The sequence below is a fragment of the Phyllobates terribilis genome, unplaced genomic scaffold (genome assembly GCF_046119375.1).
Source record: "Phyllobates terribilis strain yellow unplaced genomic scaffold, ASM4611937v1 Scaffold_2__4_contigs__length_985480577, whole genome shotgun sequence".
Lineage (NCBI taxonomy): Eukaryota > Metazoa > Chordata > Amphibia > Anura > Dendrobatidae > Phyllobates > Phyllobates terribilis.
Window position 1 is genome coordinate 515,611,338 of NW_027362762.1, and position 19,912 is coordinate 515,631,249.

The 19,912-nt window shown below is 44.1% G+C and overlaps 1 protein-coding gene and 1 long non-coding RNA gene across 2 annotated transcripts in view; one reads left to right on the top strand and one right to left on the bottom strand.

Annotated features, from left to right (window-relative positions):
• COL8A2 (collagen type VIII alpha 2 chain) overlaps positions 1-19,912 on the bottom strand; it is a 253,022-nt gene that overhangs the window by 157,359 nt on the left and 75,751 nt on the right. The window lies entirely within an intron of this gene.
• The window catches only part of LOC141218725 (uncharacterized), a 60,048-nt gene continuing 44,367 nt past the window's right edge, over positions 4,232-19,912 (top strand). Inside the window, exon 1 of the long non-coding RNA XR_012287421.1 lies at positions 4,232-4,340. This is a non-coding gene — a long non-coding RNA (uncharacterized lncRNA). The remainder of the gene's footprint in view (positions 4,341-19,912) is intronic.

Consider the following 19,912-nt stretch of genomic DNA (forward strand, 5'->3'; position numbering starts at 1 on the left):
GAAAAACAAAATTAAGACTTTGGAGTGGCCTAGTCAAAGTCTTGACCTTTATCCGACTGAGATGCTGTGGCATGACCTTAAAAAGGCGGTTCATGCTCGGAAACCCTGCAATGTGGCTGAGTTACAACAATTGTGCAAAGATGAGTGGCCAAAATTCCTCCAGAGCGTTGTAAAAGATTCATTGTCAGTTATCACAAACGCTTGATGGCAGATGTTGCTGCTAAGGGTGGCCCAACCAGTTATTCACATGTAAAGCACCAAGGAATAAATGGCGCTATAGTAATAAATAATAATATAATTAGGTTTAGGGGGCAATCACTTTTTCACACAGAGCCCTGTAGGTTTGGATTTCTTTTTAACTTAATAATAAAGACCTTCATTTCAAAACTGCAATTCTTGTTTACTTGTTATCTTTGTCTTATATTTAAATTTGTTTTATGATCTTAATCATTTAACCCCTTAACAACATTAGACGTACTAATACGCGTCTGTGCCCTGGGACTTAAGAGCCAGACCCGTATTAGTACGTCATCGCGATCGCGCGCGCACACAGGCTGTGCGGGCGCGATCGCCGCCGGGTGTCAGCTGATTGTCACAGCTGACACCCGGTACTATGAGCAGGGAGCAGTCACGCACCGCTACCAGCACATTAACCCCCGCAATGCTGCGATCGAAGTCGATCGCAGCATTGCGGTGGCAAGGGGAGGTGATCGCAGATACTCACCTCCTCTTCCGGCCTCCAGCGCTGTCTGCCGTGGCTTCCAGGATGTTGCCATGATGACCCGATGTCGTCATGACAACATCCGGGTCACCAGACAACAGGAAGATTGTTTGGACATGCGCAGTGCATCTCCAAACTATCTTCTCCCTGTCCAGCGCTGACAGCCTGCATGGCACAGGGATGGTGCTGCATTCCTGTGCCATGCAGGCGATCAGAATAAAAAAAGTGAAAGTCCCAGAGTGAGACAGAGTAAAAAAGTGTAAAAACACCCAGAAAGTGAAAAAAAAAATAAAAAAAAAATTGTAAAAATATTTAAAAAAAAATAAAAAAAATAATCCACCAAAAATAAAAATATAATGTACCCATCAATAAATATTATTATTATAAAAAACAAAAACAAACAAACAATAAAAGTACACATATTTGGTATCGCCGTGTCCGGAACAACCTGACCTATAAAACTGTCCCACTAGTTAACCCCTTCAGTGAATACGGTAAAAAAAATAATAAAAAAAACAAAGCAAAAAACAATGCTTTATCATCATACCGCCAAACAAAAAATGGAATAACACACAATCAAAAAGACGAATATAAATAAAAATGGTACAGCTGAAAACGTCATCTCGTCCCGCAAAAAACAAGCCACTATACAGCTCCATCAGCCGAAAAATAAAAAAGTTATAGCTATCAGAATAAAGCTATGCTAACAAATAATTTTTTCTATAAAATTGCTTTTATTATGTAAAAGTGCAAAACATAGAAAAACGATATAAATGTGGTACCACTGTAAACGTACTGACCCGAAGAATAAAGCTGCCTTATCAATTTTACCACACGCGGAACAGAATAAAAAAAAACAAAAAAAACAATTCCTGAATTGTTGGTTTTTGTTTATTCTGCCTCCCAAAAATCGGAATAGAAAGCGATCAAAAAATGTCACAACGTCAACTCATCCCGCAAAAAACAAGCCGTCACATGACTGTCTGCCAAAATCTGGAAAAATTATAGCTCTCAAAATATGGAGATGCAAAAACTAGATTTTACAAAAAATGCGTCTTTTAGTGTGTGACAGCTGTCAGTCACAAAAATCCCATATGATTCTGGTATCTCTGTAATCGCACCGACCCGAAGAATAAAGTCGTCTAATCACTTATACCGCACGAGGAACGGCGTAAAAAATAAACTCTCGGGTTAGGGTTGGGCTAGGGTTAGGGCTAGGTTTAGGGCTGGGTTTGGGGTTAGGGTTGTGATGGGGTTGGGATTTTTTTCAAAAGTAAGAAAAAAAGATGACGATATGGCGACTAGTGTTGAGCGCAAGTGCTCGCTACTTGAGTTTGCATCGGGTGCTCGGGTATGCATTGAGTATCGTGGGTATTTGAGTGACATGCTGGAGTCTCCGCCCCATATGCTTCGCGGCCAAAAAAACTTTGCGGGGATTGCCTGCAATGCACGAGCGATCCCCGCATGTTTTTTTTTGGGTGTCTAATAACCGTGAAACATGCGAGACAGGGACTCGAGCATGTCACTCGAGCACACGCAGTACATGGTGCATACCTGAGTACCCGATGCAAACTCAAGTAGCGAGCACTTGCGCTCAAGACTAATGACAACTTATTCAATATGATGACCTAATGTTATCAAATTCTATGTCGTACCTCTGGGTTCAAAATGTTCACTATACACCTTAATAAAATCCTTGAGGGGTATAGTTTTCAAAATGGGGTCACTTGTGGGGGAGCTCCACTGTTTAGGCACATCAGGGGTTCTCCAAACGCGACATGGTGTCCGCTAACAAATTGAATGGAAAATCGGCTCAAATTGTTAGCGGACGCCATGTTGCGTTTGGAGAGCCCCTGCGTGCCTAAACATTGGAGCTCCCCCACAAGTGACCCCATTTTGGAAACTAGACCCCCCAAGGCACCTATCTAGATGCATAGTGAGCACTTGGAACCCCTAGGTGCTTCACAAATTGATTCGTAAAAATGGAAAAGTATTTTTTTTTCCACTTTTTCATTTTTACGAATCAATTTGTGAAGCACCTGGGGGTTCCAACTGCTCACTATACATCTAGATAGGTGCCTTTGGGGGGTCTAGTTTCCAAAATGGGGTCACTTGTGGGGGAGCTCCAATGTTTGGGCACACAGGGACTCTCCAAATGCAACATGGTGTCCGCTAACAAATTGAATGGAAAATCGGCTCAAATTGTTAGCGGACACCATGTTGCGTTTGGAGAGCCCCTGTGTGCCCAAACATTGGAGCTCCCCCACAAGTGACCCCATTTTGGAAACTAGACCCCCCAAGGCACCTATCTAGATGCATAGTGAGCACTTGGAACCCCCAGGTGCTTCACAAATTGGTTCGTAAAAATGAAAAAGTGTTTTTTTTTTACAATCAAAAAGTCAAATGGCGCTCCTTCCCTTCCGAGCCCTGCCGTGCGCCCAAACAGTGTTTTTTCCCCACATATGGGGTATCTGCGCGCCCAGGGGAAATTGCACAACAAATTTTGGGGTCCATTTTTTCTTGCTACCCCTGTGAAAATAAAAAAAATTGTGTTTAAAGTAACATTTTTGTGAAAAAAGTTAAATGTTCATTTTTTTCTTCCACATTCCAAAAATTCCTGTGAAGCACCTGAAGGGTTAATAAAGTTCTTGAATGTGGTTTTGAGCACCTTGAGGGGTGCAGGTTTTAGAATGGTGTCACTTTTGGGTATTTTTTGTCATAAAGACCTCTCAAAGTGACTTCAAATGTGATGTGGTCCCTAAAAAAATGGTTTTGTAAATTTTGTTGGAAAAATGAGAAATAGCAGGTCAACTTTTAACCCTTTTAGCTCCCTAACAAAAAAAAAATGTTGGTTCCAAAATTGTGCTGATGTAAAGTAGACATGTGGGAAATGTTATTTATTAACTATTTTGTGTGACATAACTCTCTGATTTAAGGGCATAAAAATTCAAAGTTTGAAAATTGCAAAATTTTCAAAATTTTTGCCAAATTTCCATTTTTTTCACAAATAAACACAAGTGATATCGAATAAATTTTACCACAATCATGAAGTACAATATGTCACGAAAAAACAATCTCAGAATCAGTGGGATCCGTTGAAGCGTTCCAGAGTAATTACCTCATAAAATGACAGTGGTCAGAATTGTAAAAATTGGCCTGGTCATTAACGTGCAAACCACCCTCGGGGGTTAAGGGGTTAAAGAGTGACAAACATGCAAAAGAATAAGAAATCAGGAAGGGGGCAAATACTTTTTCACACCACTGTATTTAGGCAGCAAAACATTGTGTGGCAGCGGAAAGGAATCAGCGCTGAGGTGAATTTTGAAGGGTAGCTGTGACTCTGTTCTACAGAGCCAGACCAATTTATCATGGGAGCAGATCGTGGGCTGAATCCGTAACCTCTAATTATGCTGGCAGCTAGATAGATAAACAGTGAAAAGAGCACAGGGTTAGTATGCAGACTACAGCAGGAGTGGTTTAGGCCGAATACATCTCTAGACTGGGTGGTGTAATTTCTGGCGGGAGTACCTCCTGTGCCTGTGACAATCGTGAGAGCTTGAACAGAACCAGGGAAAATTGACTATGACACTGAGCTTAAAGCCAAACAGCTCGGATTGAGGTAATTCTGGGGGCATTGAGGATGAGCTGCAGCGTAGGACAGCTAGCTATGTGAACCAGGTTCATGTTGCATTACACTGAGTAAAACAATTAATTTGGTTACATGGCATATTCCAATTTAGGGCATTGGTATTTAGTGGGAAAACAGAAGGTTTGGAACTCTTGCAGGTGAGTGACTAATTTGGAGTTTCAATTGTCATCTTTAGAACATTATAGAATATAAGGGACAGTTAAGCCTTAGTGACACCACACTCCCTTTTGAATGTGACTTTTGTGAAGTTAATAGATTACAGATTGCTGTATTTTGTTCCGTTAAACCTTGCAATATTTTACGCATAAGTGCCACCTAGTGTGTATTCTTAAGCATTACAGTAGTGAACCTAAAAGGGAACCTGTCACCTCCAAAAATACTATATGTCTGCTTATATATTGGTAATTTGCAGGTAAATAGCATTTAAATTATGTCTGGAAGGTTTATTGGAGCAGTGACTATCAGGAGAAAATGAAGCTATATTCTCCCTGCAGCTGCTCGTTTCTAGTTATCGAGGCAGTGCAGACGACTGTTAGCCACCTCTCATTCACCTAAACAGTGAGCGTGCTGTACTCATTCTGTGGCACATTGTTTGACAGTTTGCTCTGCAAACAATTATTGCACATTCTGCACAGAAGGTTGTAAATTAAAGTGATAGGGCTTGATTACAATGCAATCACTGTATAGTGAGCGGTTACTATAATAGCCCCCAGCATTGCCCCAATGACTGGAATCCAGCAGCTGCAGGGAGAATAAAACTTCATTTTCTCCATGTAACTGCTGCTCCATTAAGCCTCCTACAAACAGAAAAACTGACCAGCATGTCTAAACTAGTGCGTATAGGTGCAAGCTAAGACAATAAATTTAAGAGGAAATATACAGTTATATGAAAAAGTTTGGGCACCCCTATTAATCTTAAGCTTAATGTTTTATAAAAATTGGTGCTTTTGCAACAGCTATTTCAGCTTGATATATCTAATAACTGTTGGACACAGCAATGTTTCTGCCTTGAAATGAGGTTTATTGTACTAACAGAAAATGTGCAATCTGCATTCAAACAAAATTTGACAGGTGCATAAGTATGGGCACCCTTATCATTTTCTTGTTTTAAATACTCCTACCTACTTTTTACTGACTTACTAAAGCACTTTTTTTGGTTTTGTAACCTCATTGAGCTATGAACTTCATAGCCAGGTGTATGCAATCATGAGAAAAGCTACTTAAAGTGGCCACTTGCAAGTTGTTCTCCTGTTTGAATCTCCTCTGAAGAGTGGCATCATGGGATCCTCAAAACAACTGTCAAATGATCTGAAAACAAAGATTATTCAATATAGTTGTTCAGGGGAAGGATACAAAAAGCTGTTTCAGAGATTTAACCTGTCAGTTTCCACTGTGAGGAACATAGTAAGGAAATGGAAGAACACAGGGACAGTTCTTGTTAAGGCCAGAAGTGGCAGGCCAAGAAAAACATCAAAAAGGCAGAGAAGAAGAATGGTGAGATCAGTCAAGGACAATTCTCAGACCACCTCCAGAGAGCTGCAGCATCAACTTGCTGAAGATGGTGTCACTGTGCATCGGTCAACTATACAATACAACGCACTTTGCACAAGGAGAAGCTGTATGGGAGAGTGATGCAAAAGAAGCCGTTTCTGCAAGCACGCCACAAACAGAGTCGGCTGAGGTATGCAAAAGCACATTTGGAGGAGCCAATTTCTTTTTGGAAGAAGGTCCTGTGGACTGATGAAACCAAGATTGAGTTGTTTGGTTATACAAAAAGGGGTTATGCATGGCGGCAAAAAAACACAGCATTCCAAGAAAAACACTTGCTACCCACAGTAAAATTTGGTGGAGGTTCCATCATGTTTTGGGGCTGTGTGGCCAATGCCGGCACCAGGAATATTGTTAAAGTTGAGGGACGCATGGATTCCACTCAGTATGAGCAGATTCTTGACAATAATGTTCAAGAATCAGTGACAAAGTTGAAGTTACGCAGGGGATGGATCTTTCAGCAAGACAATGTTCCAAAACACCGCTCCAAATCTACTCAGGCATTCATGCAGAGGAACAATTACAATGTTCTGGAATGGCCATTCCAGTCCCCAGACCTGAATATCATTGAACATCTGTGGGATCATTTGAAGAGGGCTGTCCATGCTCGGCGACCATCAAACTTAACTGAACTGGAATTGTTTTGTAAAGAGGAATGGTCAAAAATACCTTCATCCAGGATCCAGGAAATCATTAAAAGCTACAGGAAGCGACTAGAGGCTGTTAATTTTGCAAAAGGAGGATCTACTAAATATTAATGTCACTTTTCTGGTGAGGTGCCCATACTTATGCACCTGTCAAATTTTGTTTCAATGCAGATTGCACATTTTCTGTTAGTACAATAAACCTCATTTCAAGGCAGAAACATTACTGTGTCCAACAGTTATTACATATATCAAACTGAAATAGCTGTTGCAAAAACACCAATTTTTATAAAACATTAAGCTTAAGATTAATAGGGGTGCCCAAACTTTTTCATATAACTGTAGCTGCACTCTAAAATTCTAAGAATAATAAATTTAGAAAATTGGAACTGCATTACTGCCATAGAAAATAGGTAAATGTTACATTGTGTACATATGGAATATTGGAAAAATGGAACTGCAATATTGCTATAGAAAAAAGAAGGTATTTAGCGCATAAATTGGCCAATATATGAGAGCCCAACAGACATCGACAAGTCAAATCCATTGTTGTGTCTGCTGTACTGTACAGCCTGCCCTGCCTGCCCTAGCACAAGGAGAGGACACTACCTGACTGCTACTACTTTTAGTAAAGACTCTCCACCACGTAAAGACTGACTGAACAAACTACAGAAGACTTTGCTGAACAGAGAGTTTGACTGCCGATCTTTAGAAAGAAAGTGTTTCAGTTTCAGCCTGTTGTAGTAAAAGCTATTTGAATATAGTGAAATATTGTATCTCCAGAGTTTAACCCAACTTTTAGAATTATTTTTGATAAACCCCCACAGCACCTCAGATGCCTGGAGAAAGATGGGTTAGGCAAGTTAAGTTTCAACTTGACTTAGCCTTACTCTGAAGGAAAATAAGTCAACACCAAAGGTGTCTGTCACCAGCTCTCCTTGTTGAGAACACATTCATGCTCGCAGGTGTATGGGGGGAATTGAGAGGAACGTTGTCGGCTGAACAATCTACAGTGAATGGTCAGCTTTACCAATAACTTTCCCTGACAACTCATTAAAATAAAATGTGTTAAATTACTTGAAGGCTTTGACTTGAAAACTACCTCAATGAAAGTGGTGTTAAATGCTGTTTTCATACAGTATTTATGGAGCATGGGTCTGTGCAGCTAATTATGATCTTGTGATCATGCATTAGGCTTGAGCTTGCTTTTTAAAATCCAAATTAGTTTTAAAAGACAAAAAAAAATAATGCAGTCATCTTAATAAATTGGGGATGGAGAGAGAAGAAGTGGTTTGAGCATTTCTTTGGTATGAAGGATTTTGGCACTATCCTGAATTCTTGTGGTGTAAAACCCTTTTGATCTTATACACATTGCAAAGAAAAGCACCCACAAGGTTTAGACAAACTATGAAAATTTTAAATGATTGTAGCTAAATCACTGCCAAAATTGTAAGTAGAAAAGTGTCAGGCAAAAGGGGTACAATGTACCTGTGCTCATTTACTCCAATTATTTTCTATTTTCTTGTAATAGAACTCTCTTCTAATAGTTATCAGGCCCAAATAAGTAGAACCAGGGAAAGGACAGAATAGACCCTGTGTGCCAAAGATGGCATGTCCTATAGGACAAGGAAGTGAGGGGATAGCTGTCACCAAAATGATCCTTCCTCAAGTGCGTATGCTAGGATGCAAAAGTGACCACTGCCAGATTTAGCATAAACAGCCCTTACAGTGAAAAGCAGGAAATTCGTCTTACTCATGATGTTGTTATGGGTTTGCTAAAATCTTCAAGATACCACACTGGTAGTCTAGTGTGGTGAAGGAGTATATCATTCCTGGTGTCTAGTATTAAGTGGAAATACTCATTTCATTCCATTTCATTTCAATGGGACCAAGTGACGATCTAATTTATATGTGGGTGTACTGACTCCTCGGATGGCAGATGTTGGGTAGCAAGACGGATAGTACAAGGATTTGGGGTAAAAGCCAATTACAGACACCAGTAGAAGTGACTAATCCTTCCTCCTTATTGAAAACGCATGTATGGTTAGCTAAGCCCAGTGGGCATGTATATCAAAGGGCTCAGGAAGAATAGCAGTTGGCCAAAGTAGCATTTGACCAACAGCCGTCTAATACAGGTGCATCTCACTAAATTAGAATATCATGAAAAAGTTAATTTATTTGAGTTCTTCAATACAAAAAGTGAAACTCATATATTATATAGAGTCATTACAAACAGAGTGATCTATTTCAAGTGTTTATTTCTGTTAATGTTGATGATTATTGCTTACAGCCAATGAAAACACAAAAGTCATTATCTCAGTAAATTAGAATACTTTATAACAATAGCTTGAAAAATAAAATGTTTTAAAATCCGAAATGTTGGCTTACTGAAATGTATGTTCAGTAAATGCACTCAATACTTGGTCGGGGCTCCTTTTGCATCAATTATTGCATCAATGCGGCGTGGCATGGAGGTGATCAGCCTGTGGCACTGCTGAGGTGTTATGGAAGCCCAGGTTGCTTTGATAGTAGCCTTCAGTTCGTCTGCATTGTGGGGTCTGGTGTCTCTCATCTTCCTCTTGACAATACCAGACGAGTCAGATGAGTTCGCTGGCCAATCAAGCACAGTGATACTGTTGTTTTTAAACCAGGGATTGGTACTTTTGGCAGTGTGAACAGGTGCCAAGTTCTGCTGGAGAATGAAATTTCCATCTCTAAAAAGCTTGTCGGCAGAGGGAAGCATGAAGTGCTCTAAAATTTCCTGGCAGACGACTGCGCTGACTTTGGTCTTGATAAAACACAGTGGACCTACACCAGCAGATGACATGGCTCCACAAACCATCACTGATTGTGGAAACTTCACACTAGACCTCAAGCAGCTTGGATTGTGTGCCTCTCCACTCTTCCTCCAGACTCTGGGACCTAATCCACACCTTCACCAGATGGTCTCCAAATAATTAAACATTAAACAATCCCACAGACTTTTCATTTTCGACTAAAAACCCTAAATTAGATCTCTGTGACTTATCATTAGGAGGCATCACCCCCTCCACCTCATGAACAAATGTCTTGATGTAACATCTCTTAAATGTTGTGCCTCTGGTATTAAGAATTAACTTGTAATATTGCCTGAAGTAGGAGCCTCTGTGCTCTGAAAGCTTGCATACATATATTTTTTTCTGGTTAGCCAATAAAGGTATCACTCTGAGAATACCTTTGTCATTTTTAGGCATAAAAGTATTTACATAGATTTTTCTGGCTAAAACGGTACCACAATACACCTTTGTATTGTACATCAAATGAAATGCAAAATTTACTTTCATCTGAAAACAATACCTTGGACAACTGAGCATCAGTCCAGGTCTTTTTCTCCTTGGCCCAAGTAAGACGCTTCTGGCGTTGTCTATTGGTCACGAGTGGCTTGACACAAGGAATGCGACACTTGTAGCCCATGTCCTGGATACGTCTGTGTGTGGTGGCTCTTGAAGCAATGACTCCAGCAGCAGTCTACTCCTTGTAAATCTCCCCCAAATTTTTGAATGGCCTTTTCTTAACAATCCTTTCAACGCTGCAGTTATCCCGGTTGCTTGTGCACCTTTTTCTATCACACTTTTTCCTTCCACTCAACTTTCCATAAATATGCTTGAGTACAGCACTCTGTGAACAGCTAGCTTCTTTAGCTTTTTGTGGCTTACGCTCCTTGTGGAGTGTGTTAATGACTCCCTTCTGGACATCTGTCAAGTCAGCAGTCTTCCCCATGATTGTGGAGCCTACTGAAACAGACTAATGGCCCTTTTTAAATGCTTAGGAAGCCTTTGCAGGTGTTTTTTGTTAATTATTCTAATTTACTGAGATAATGACTTTTGTGTTTTCATTGGCTGTAAGCCATAATCATCAACATTAACAGAAATAAACACTTGAAATAGATCACTCTGTTTGTAATGACTCTATATAATATATGAGTTTCACTTTTTGTATTGAAGAACTGAAATAAATTAACTTTTTGATGATATTCTAATTTAGTGAGATGCACCTCTATGTTTTGCCACATTTGCTCACCTTCCCAAGCACCAGTGACATCTCTTCACTTACAGAAATTTCAACATGAAATTGCTAGACAATTTTAGATATGTCTAGAAAAAATAGCATGAGTTTGCAAGTACATGAGTCAGATGTAAAAATGGCACAATGAAGGTAACAGACTGACTGGTGCCAAAGATTTTCAAAATCTGTTAGTCAGCTTCCAGTTAGTCCCCAGCATCACCTGATCTGAGAAATCAGGCAAGGACAGAGGACTATGGGGTGCAATGTACCAGCCTCAAGGTTGTCTTTGTGTTGGGCTAAGCAAAGATGGGCACACTCAATCACAATAAAGGAAGAGATCAGAGTTGGGGTAGCCATACATGTTCACCATTAGTTATCAGGCAGACTCTCCAGCTAGGTGGCAATCCTAATTCTTGATAAACCATGCATTTTTATTCAATGTCAGATAAAGACAGCACCATCAGCTGAGAGCAGTTTATCTCTTGGCATGTCTGGTCTGGTATGTCTGGTATGTCTGAATTTAGCTCCCTCGACATCAGTAATAATTGTACTGTCAGTATGTCCGGATACACTTTACGTCACTTAAAATAACTACTGTGACGCTCAAAATACAAAAGCCCCATCCCCTTCTACATTCTTCTTATAGGCGTTATCACATAATTAAAGAAAAACAGCAGAAGAAAAGAGTGAACAAAATTAACGTTCTTCCAATAATTAACCGCCCACCCCCTTCTCAGATAATAGTCTACCTTTTCAAAAGAATATATACTATTGTAACCTCAGCAGGTCAGAAGTAGTTAAGAAACACCATCCCAAAATCACCAGTCAAAATCATTTATTTCCAGCTTACTCCTGTTCCAAGGCTAGCAGAAAATCTTGTTTATTCCTTGCTAATAGGCGCCTCCTGTTTCAGATTTGCTGTGTGTTTAGATATATGTCTCTCCGCCTGCCAAGATTCCTAGGCAGATATATCCTTAGAAATGTAGACCATTTTCTCAACCAAATTCAAAGAAAACAAACGACAGGCCAAGGTCTGATATGAAATAGTTTGAAAATGAGAAAAAGCTGCCTCAGAACTCAGTTTACATTCAAATAAGTTTCTGCGGGACAATGTGGTCTGCTGGGCTTCTTGTACATGGGAGACATAATAAGGGAGAGGCTGCCCGGCTGGTAGGTGTGTGGTGTTGTTACGAGGGAAAGAAACATTTGACATGTCTGGCTCTGTAATAAGAACAACAAAACATATTTGGGGTCAAAGAGGAAAGGGAGAGTTGCTTCACAATAATAGGGTATACTTTAGTGTTATGTCCACGCCCTGCTGAAACAGAAGTAGCCAGTACACAATTTATAGCATGTGTCTATTGGCGCTGGTTCCTCAGCTGCAGATCTGAGTTCATCATTTACATCTAAGGTAGCTTTAGAGGGTACAGATGGGTCTGGGGTCTTGTGCTTGCATGTGTGGAAAAGCTGTAATCACTGTAGTCCAGTGGTAATGATTTTAATATGCAATATGTAAAAACGCAATGATAAATAAATATTAGAGATGAGAGGATCGGTCCGCAGAGGATTAGGTTTGAGTCGAATTTCCTGAAATTAGTGTTTTTATGTGAATTTGAACACTTTGAGATTCGATTGTTATTTCGCAAAAAAAAAACCTTGCCCGACAACATTTCCCAAGCTGCTGAAACATCAGAGAGCAAAATAATGTTTTTTTTTGTGTGGGTGTCCAGACCCCCACATAATGCCCTACAGCTATGAAATCTAATGGATTATCATACCTTGTACTGCAGTGGTCAGTACCGGGGCCATCACAGATCAGCGGTTCCCAGTGGAGCACAGTTTGTACGGCAGAGTCATTTTCCATCTACAGAGTCACTGGGTAAGTCTCTCTCTCTTTCTAATGTGCAAGCTTTTATGGTCACCGAGGTCTTCTCTCTCCTGTAGAGTGTAAGCATCTATGGTCACCGGGGTCTTCTCTCTCTTTCTTCTGTAGAGTGTAAGCTTTTATGGTCAGCGGGGTCCTCTCACTTTCTCTCTCCAGTAGTGTGCAAGCTTTTTTCATCAGCAGGGTCCTCTCACTCTCTCTCCTATAGAGTGTAAGTTCTTATGGTCTCTCTTCTCTTCCCCACATGTATTTTCTTAGCAATTACAAGCTTTCCAGTATTGAGATTCTCGAGAATTCATTCACCGTAAATCAAATTTTTGTGAAAAATTCGGCAATGTCGGTGAATTAAAATTTCAAAAGATTCACTCATCTCTAATAAATACCAAGATATGGTAAACGGTGCACACCCCATTTATTTAGGTCTGACCATGTTAACCAAATATGTAAAAGTATTTAAATAAGCAGAAAGCGAAGTTTTCCTTATAGGCACATAAGGCCACGGCCCCACTATCAGTATTTGGTCAGTATTTTTTCTCAGGAGTGGGTGATAAATGCAGAATTGGTGACTTGTTTCTATTATACCTTTTCTCTGATTGTTCCTCACCTGGTTTTGGCTCCCACTCCTGAAAAAAATACTGATCAAATACTGATAGTGGGACCATAGCCTAATAGTGAAAATAGCAAACTACATTTGAAGGAGTATTGTTTAGGGGTAGCTAGAGTTCAAAATAAATGCAGTACATCACACTTGCACAAACAGTAGACCCACCCATCTTATGTTGAAGCAAATGAAAAATCATTTATTTTCAGTTCCAAAAGTTACTATGGAGCTTTAAGCGGCCTCTCTGGTTAGTATTAGCCCAACAAGTGTTTGTTTGTAGCCTCATGAAATGGGTTTCCATGGACAAACCACCACATTTACTTGAGGTGGTATTACCAGGAGCAATGACTAGCAAGGAGTGATGTAACACACACCACCAATGGACTCTACAGTACTGGAAACTGTTTGCTTGAGTGATAAACCATGCTTGAATATTGGGTTGCCTACACGATGAAGGTGTGGAAGATGCCTGTTATATTAGTTCATGCTGGATGCGCAGTGTTAACTGTAAGTTTTAGTTAGGAAGCAATAATGGTCTAGTGATGTCTTTCAAAATTTTGCACCATAGTCTCAGTAAGGGCAAAAACTGCCATTTTAGATAATCGTGTGATTTCACCTTTGCGTCAACAGTTTTTGGGCAGTTACAAATGTACAAAGAAGGGTTGATAAAAATTGTCATGCACAATTTTTTAGCTCTGTTCTGTCAATCGCTTTTGGAATAAATTATAGTGCATAATGCAAGCCAGGGCTCATCATCATTGCTATGTGTAAAAAGGCCAGTTTTTCTCTTCTGCTCTAAGTATTCTGTTTTTTTTTTAATCTACCATACGGTCCCAGAAATATGGGCTTTTTTATTTACTGCTAATTCTTAGGAGCTTTACCAATGGGGCATGGCTCACAGGTTAATAATACAGAGCAGCCTAAAGACACGCTAAAGAGAATCTTGTGAGCAACACCCCTTTGGTAAAGACCATAAAAATCAGTACTAAATGAAATGGCCCATATTTATGGAACTGTGTGGCGGATTAAAAAAAACAAAAACAAAGCAAAAATAGATTAGCCAGAAGAGCAGCATGAATAAAACAAGAGCAAAAATTTGCCACTTTTGACCTGTTGACAGATTCTCTTTTAATATCACCAGTTGGAACTAGATGGAGTTTTGCGACTTGCTATTCAGGGACATGGTACTCCAGGGGTTGCAATGAGACCCCTTTCACCTGCGTTGCACTGGGATATAGCAGCTGCACAGACTGATCGTTGGCTATGCGACCTGTGTCACGGCCAAAGTCGCCATGTAGCCCCAGCCTTAATGCAGAATTCCAACAATATAATTCCAAATTCTATAGTTTGTTTTCCAATTATGCTAAATGATTCTTAAGTCTTTTCACTACCTCAAACCTACCAAAATCTACACCACGTGTTTCTAACAGTGTATGCAGATACAGGAGAGCCCTTCAACCACTGTGAGGGAATATTGAGGACAAGGTCAGGAAGATTTCAGGTCCTTCTTCTGCTCACTTTTCTGAATTTATGCCATCTATAGTTTCTCTACACATGACCAATGGTTGAAACCACATTCAACCAGTCCTCCTGGCATATTAAAAGGGTTGTCAAACCGTGACACAATTTTCAGTAAGCAGTGCAGCTTGCCAAATGCTAATAGTGTGTAACATGCACAATCTTAGGATTTGGCTGCACTTGCCAATTCAAGCAATTGTACCCATTAACGCAAGTATGAGATTTGAATACTTGCAATCACATGCCAATTAGATTCTTATCTGCTTCTCTGAATACAACATTGTGAGAAGTGGATGAGAATATACAATGCATGCTACTACAAGTGTGACACCCCAGGGGTCTGGTTGCCACAGTGATAGAGATATTATGTCTGAGAGCAGGTGGGAGGTCCTTTGGTCAGGGATCCTGTGCATGCCACACCTCCTGCCCAGTCTTGGGAGGGGAAGAACTTCCCCTATATAAACCCGGGGCTGAAGCAGGGTTAGTAGTCAAGGAGAGTAGAGACAAGAAACAGTCACAGGAAGAAACAGCAGAAGCTCAGTGGGAGCAATACTACTACAAGTCAGGGGCTGGCAGCTGCAGAGCTCGCCCTGACTGAGAAGCTTTCTTACCGGACCCGGCGTCCGAGGCTGTGGGGACTAACTCTTACCCAGCAGCAGAAGCCGACCGGCAGGGGATTTCAGGTCCTCAGGCCCAGAAACCCGAAGGCACGGTCACACGCGTGGGACCAGCACCGCCATCGTGGAGCGGAAGCCATTAGAAGGCCCCGAGTCACCGGCCATACGGGTGAGCACCACACGGTACACTCAGGGACGTGGGCTACTTATATCCGCTTCTAGCAAGGTAGCCAGAAGAGTGCAGTCAGTTTGGGAGGCCTACAACTCCGCCTGGCCAGGGGAGATCCCATCTGCTCAAGGACTGACCAGGCCCCGTTCACTAGCAAGTACTCCGGGAGGGTCTATCGTTGTTACCAGTAAAGACCCTGAATTACACCGCACCGTCTCTGAGTGGTTCCTGCTACCCCCATCATCCATCTGCTGCCCTGAGGCCATACCCCTCCCGTTGGGGGTTATACCATCTACGCTGCACCATCCATCCACCGGCCTCAGCGGACTGTCCTGCAGCGGCAGCTCCATAGCTGCATTCAACGGGTGGCGTAGTCGTCCTACATGTACCGCTGTTACATCGCCGCTCAGTTTGACTCCCTGGGCACGGACCGGGTCACCGCCACGAGACTACAACCCTCAAGAGATCCGGCTCCGGGTAAGCTCCCGTGTGCGCAACGCAGCGCGACACAGGCCCAGGGGCGCGTCAACTTTGTCGTAGTCGGCAGGATTTCGTGCCCGCAACCACCGGGTACTGCGTGCCTGAAAAAGAGACTTTTCAAACTTACCTGTGGTGAAGATTCCCGCCATCCGGCGCCATCTTCAGCCTTCTTCCCGCCATCGGTGAAGTTTCCCGCCATCCGGCGCCATCTTCTGCCTTCTTCCCGCCATCCGTGGAGTTTTCCCGCCATTGGACGCCATCTTGAGGACGCCGCGCGGGAAGAAGAGGGGCGTGGACTCCGAAAGCGCGCGAGAACTGAAGCCCCGCCTCACGTCCGGACGTTGCGTAAGGTCCTGGAAGGAGCCCAGCAGACGCCGACGTCACAGGAGCGCGACGGAAGGTCCTCAACCCTGACGATCCACTGCGGAGCCGCGGCCTACGGAAGAGGATCATCGCAAGGTAGGCCACGGTCCACTAGGGGGGAGGAAGATGTCGGATACGGAGGAGAGCTTCACTGCCTCAACCCCCGCCAGCGCTACCGCTGCTGCAGTTATGCCCTTCACCATGCCCTATATCCCGGGAGCAGCTTGGCTACCCCAGTACTCAGGGGAGTCACATACCCTGCATGACTTTAGAGAAAAGCTGGATAGCATCTTCCAGGTGTACCCCCTCACAGAAGAGCAAAAAGTGAGCATCCTGGTGGCCCAACTAACCGGGGCAGCCAAAAGGGAAGTAAAATCCTGGCCACCTGGGAGGAAGACTGTCGCAGGGATACTAACCCGGCTGAAGGACACCTTTGATACCCGCACCTCAGCCGAGATTAAGCTTAGATTCTACGGGTGCAAGCAGCGAGCGCATGAGAGTGTAAGGGACTATGCACTAAACCTACAAGAGGCCCTGAGGGCCATTAAGCAGACCGACCCTGATGGAGTGGGAAACGAGGACAGGCTGTTGACCGAACAGTTTATAGAGGGACTGTATTGTAATACCCACCGAACCCAGTTGCGGGCAATGGCCTTACAGGATCCCCATCTGGGCTTTGCACAGTTCAAGGACAGAGCCATCCGGGTGCTCCGAGAACCGGCACCGGGTGGCGTTGTGACCCACAAGCGCCCTGCTATCACTTACCACCAGGAGGCGGCGCCCTTGTCGGCAGGGCCTGTGGGAGCTGATGCGCAGGCTTTGGACAATGACCCGGCTCCAGACCTACACCATCAGGTCCAAGAGCTAGCTAAGAGCGTTGCTGCGCTAACCCGAACTGTGCAGTCTTTACAGGCTTCCACCCCAGGGAAGATCCAGCTGGCATCCGGACCGGAGGACATCCCATGGCGTCGACCAAGGAGGACCCCACCGGCCAGAGGAAGACCCAGTGACCGATACAGCGAGGACGGACGACCCATCTGCCGCCGCTGCAATCAACCTGGACATATGGCAAGGTACTGTTCTTTAAACGGGCACAACCTGGGGTAGAGGGCCAACCCCCAGGAAAAAGATCACCAGGCCCATCGAACTGGCGCGACAGATATGTGGGAGGACGTCCAGTCTTGCCTGTGGTACTGGATGGCATTCCCATGAGTGCCCTACTGGACACCGGGTCACAGGTCACCACCATCCCGTACGTGCTCTTTAAGCAGTACTGGAATGACTCGGATATTACCCGCTACTCTGACGACGACTTGAGTATCATCGCCAGCAATGGCCAGCCCGTGCCACAGATTGGATTTAAAGAGGTGACCATCAAAATCGGTAGAGTCGAACTGGCAGCACAGGGACTGATCATTGTAGATATCGACAAACATGAGAGTCACCCAAAAATAACTCTAGGAACTAATGTAATTGAAAATTGTCTTGCAGAGGTGATTTTCCTTTTACAGCAGGTTGCCAAGAACGCCAGCTCCGGCGAGCAGCGGGTGCTCCAGAAAGAGATCCGGGCACTGATGCGACGGCAACAGGTGGAACTCTCCGGCGGTGAGATTGGTAGCGTAAGAATGTGTGACCCTTTTCCTATTGCCATGCCCCCAAAAAGTGAAATGATGATTTGGTGCCGGGCAGCTATTGGTCTGAGAGGTAGAGATTACCAGGCAATGGTAGAACCAGTTTACTCAGACAGTAGGCCCACCATTTTGACAGCACGGGGGGGTGGTCAATGTACGCCATGGGAGGGTGCCCATTCGCATAATCAATATCGGGGAGAGGGAAGTGTACCTGCCCCGGTATGCCACGCTAGCCAAATTATATACCATTAACCAAAATGCTATACAATCTGTGGAACCCTTGCCTCCATCTCACCCGGAGGAAGGTAACGGCTCTAAGAAAACAAAGGAGGACTGGTGTCAGCAACTACATTTGGGTACTGACTCCACTCCCTCACATCAGAAACAGGGAGTCTATCGGGTGGTTCAAGAGTACGAGAGAGTGTTTAGTAAACACCCGTTAGACTTCGGGCGAGTCAAGGGGGTAGAACACCACATCCCCACGGGAGACCATCCTCCCATAAAAGAGAGGTATCGACCCGTACCCCCTGCACACTACCAACACGCCAAGGGGATGCTTAGAGACATGAAGGAGGCTGGGGTGATCAGGGATAGCTGTAGCCCCTGGGCAGCTCCACTAGTCTTAGTCCGAAAGAAAGACAACACCATGAGGATGTGTGTAGATTACCGGAAAATCAACCGTATCACACACAAGGATGCGTACCCCTTACCAAGGATAGAGGAGTCATTGGCTGCTTTAAGATCTGCTAACTTCTTCTCTACCTTGGATCTCACTAGCGGGTACTGGCAGGTTCCTGTAGCAGAGGCGGACCGGGAGAAGACCGCATTCACCACCCCGATGGGACTTAGCGAGTTCACCTGCATGCCGTTCGGACTCTGCAACGCACCAGGAACCTTGCAACGACTAATGGAGTGTTGTCTGGGCCACAGAAACTTCGAGACGGTCCTGTTGTACCTGGACGATGTCATCGTATATTCCAAGACGTATGAGGACCACCTGAAACACCTGGCGGAAGTGTTCGAAGCTCTGGCGAGTTACGGCCTAAAGGTGAAACCCTCCAAGTGTCACCTCCTGAAACCAAAGGTGCAGTACCTGGGACACGTGGTGAGCGCTGACGGAGTGGCTCCCGACCCTGATAAGATCACCGCAATTAAGGAATGGCCAAGCCCCTCCAGCGTAAAAGAAGTGCGGCAGTTCCTCGGGTTGGTAGGCTACTACCGAAGGTTTATTCCCGGTTTCACCAAGAAGGCAGCACCTATGCAGGACCTCCTGATAGGCCAGTCCCGGAAGGCCAAGAACCAGAAGCCGCCCTTCAAATGGGAGGAGCTGGAAGAAGAGTCCTTCCGCCAGCTGAAGATGGCCCTCACGGGGGACAAAATCCTGGCGTACCCGGATTATAGCCAGCCCTTTATCCTCTACACCGACGCCAGTAACATCGGGCTAGGAGCCGTACTGTCCCAGATCCAGCAGGGGAAGGAACGAGTAATCGCCTACGCCAGCCGAAAACTGCGACCCACCGAAAGGAACCCCGAGAATTACAGCTCATTTAAGCTGGAGTTCCTGGCCGTAGTATGGGCAGTCACCGAGCGCTTTAAGCATTACCTCGCTTCTTCCCGGTTCACCGTGTACACGGATAACAACCCGTTGACACACCTGGACACGGCAAGACTCGGTGCCCTGGAGCAGAGGTGGATGGCCCGTCTGTCCAACTACGAGTTCACAATCAAATACCGGGCAGGACGCTCCAATACCAACGCGGACGCCCTGTCCAGGATGCCCAACCTGCCGGACGGAGGAGAAGATCCGGAGGGACTGGAAGAAGTTGAACTCCCTGCGTTCCACCGTCATGGGACTATTCAGTATTCCCAACAGGTAAGGAGTAAGCAGACTGCTACGTTGAACCCCTTACCCCACTACAACTGGGCGGAAACGCAAGACAGCGACCCTGCCGTCCGACTGGTGAAGGAGATGCTGACTCGGCCGGAGGCTCGCCTTGAACCAGACGCTCCGGAGGAAGCCAAACAACTATGGGCAGAGAAGA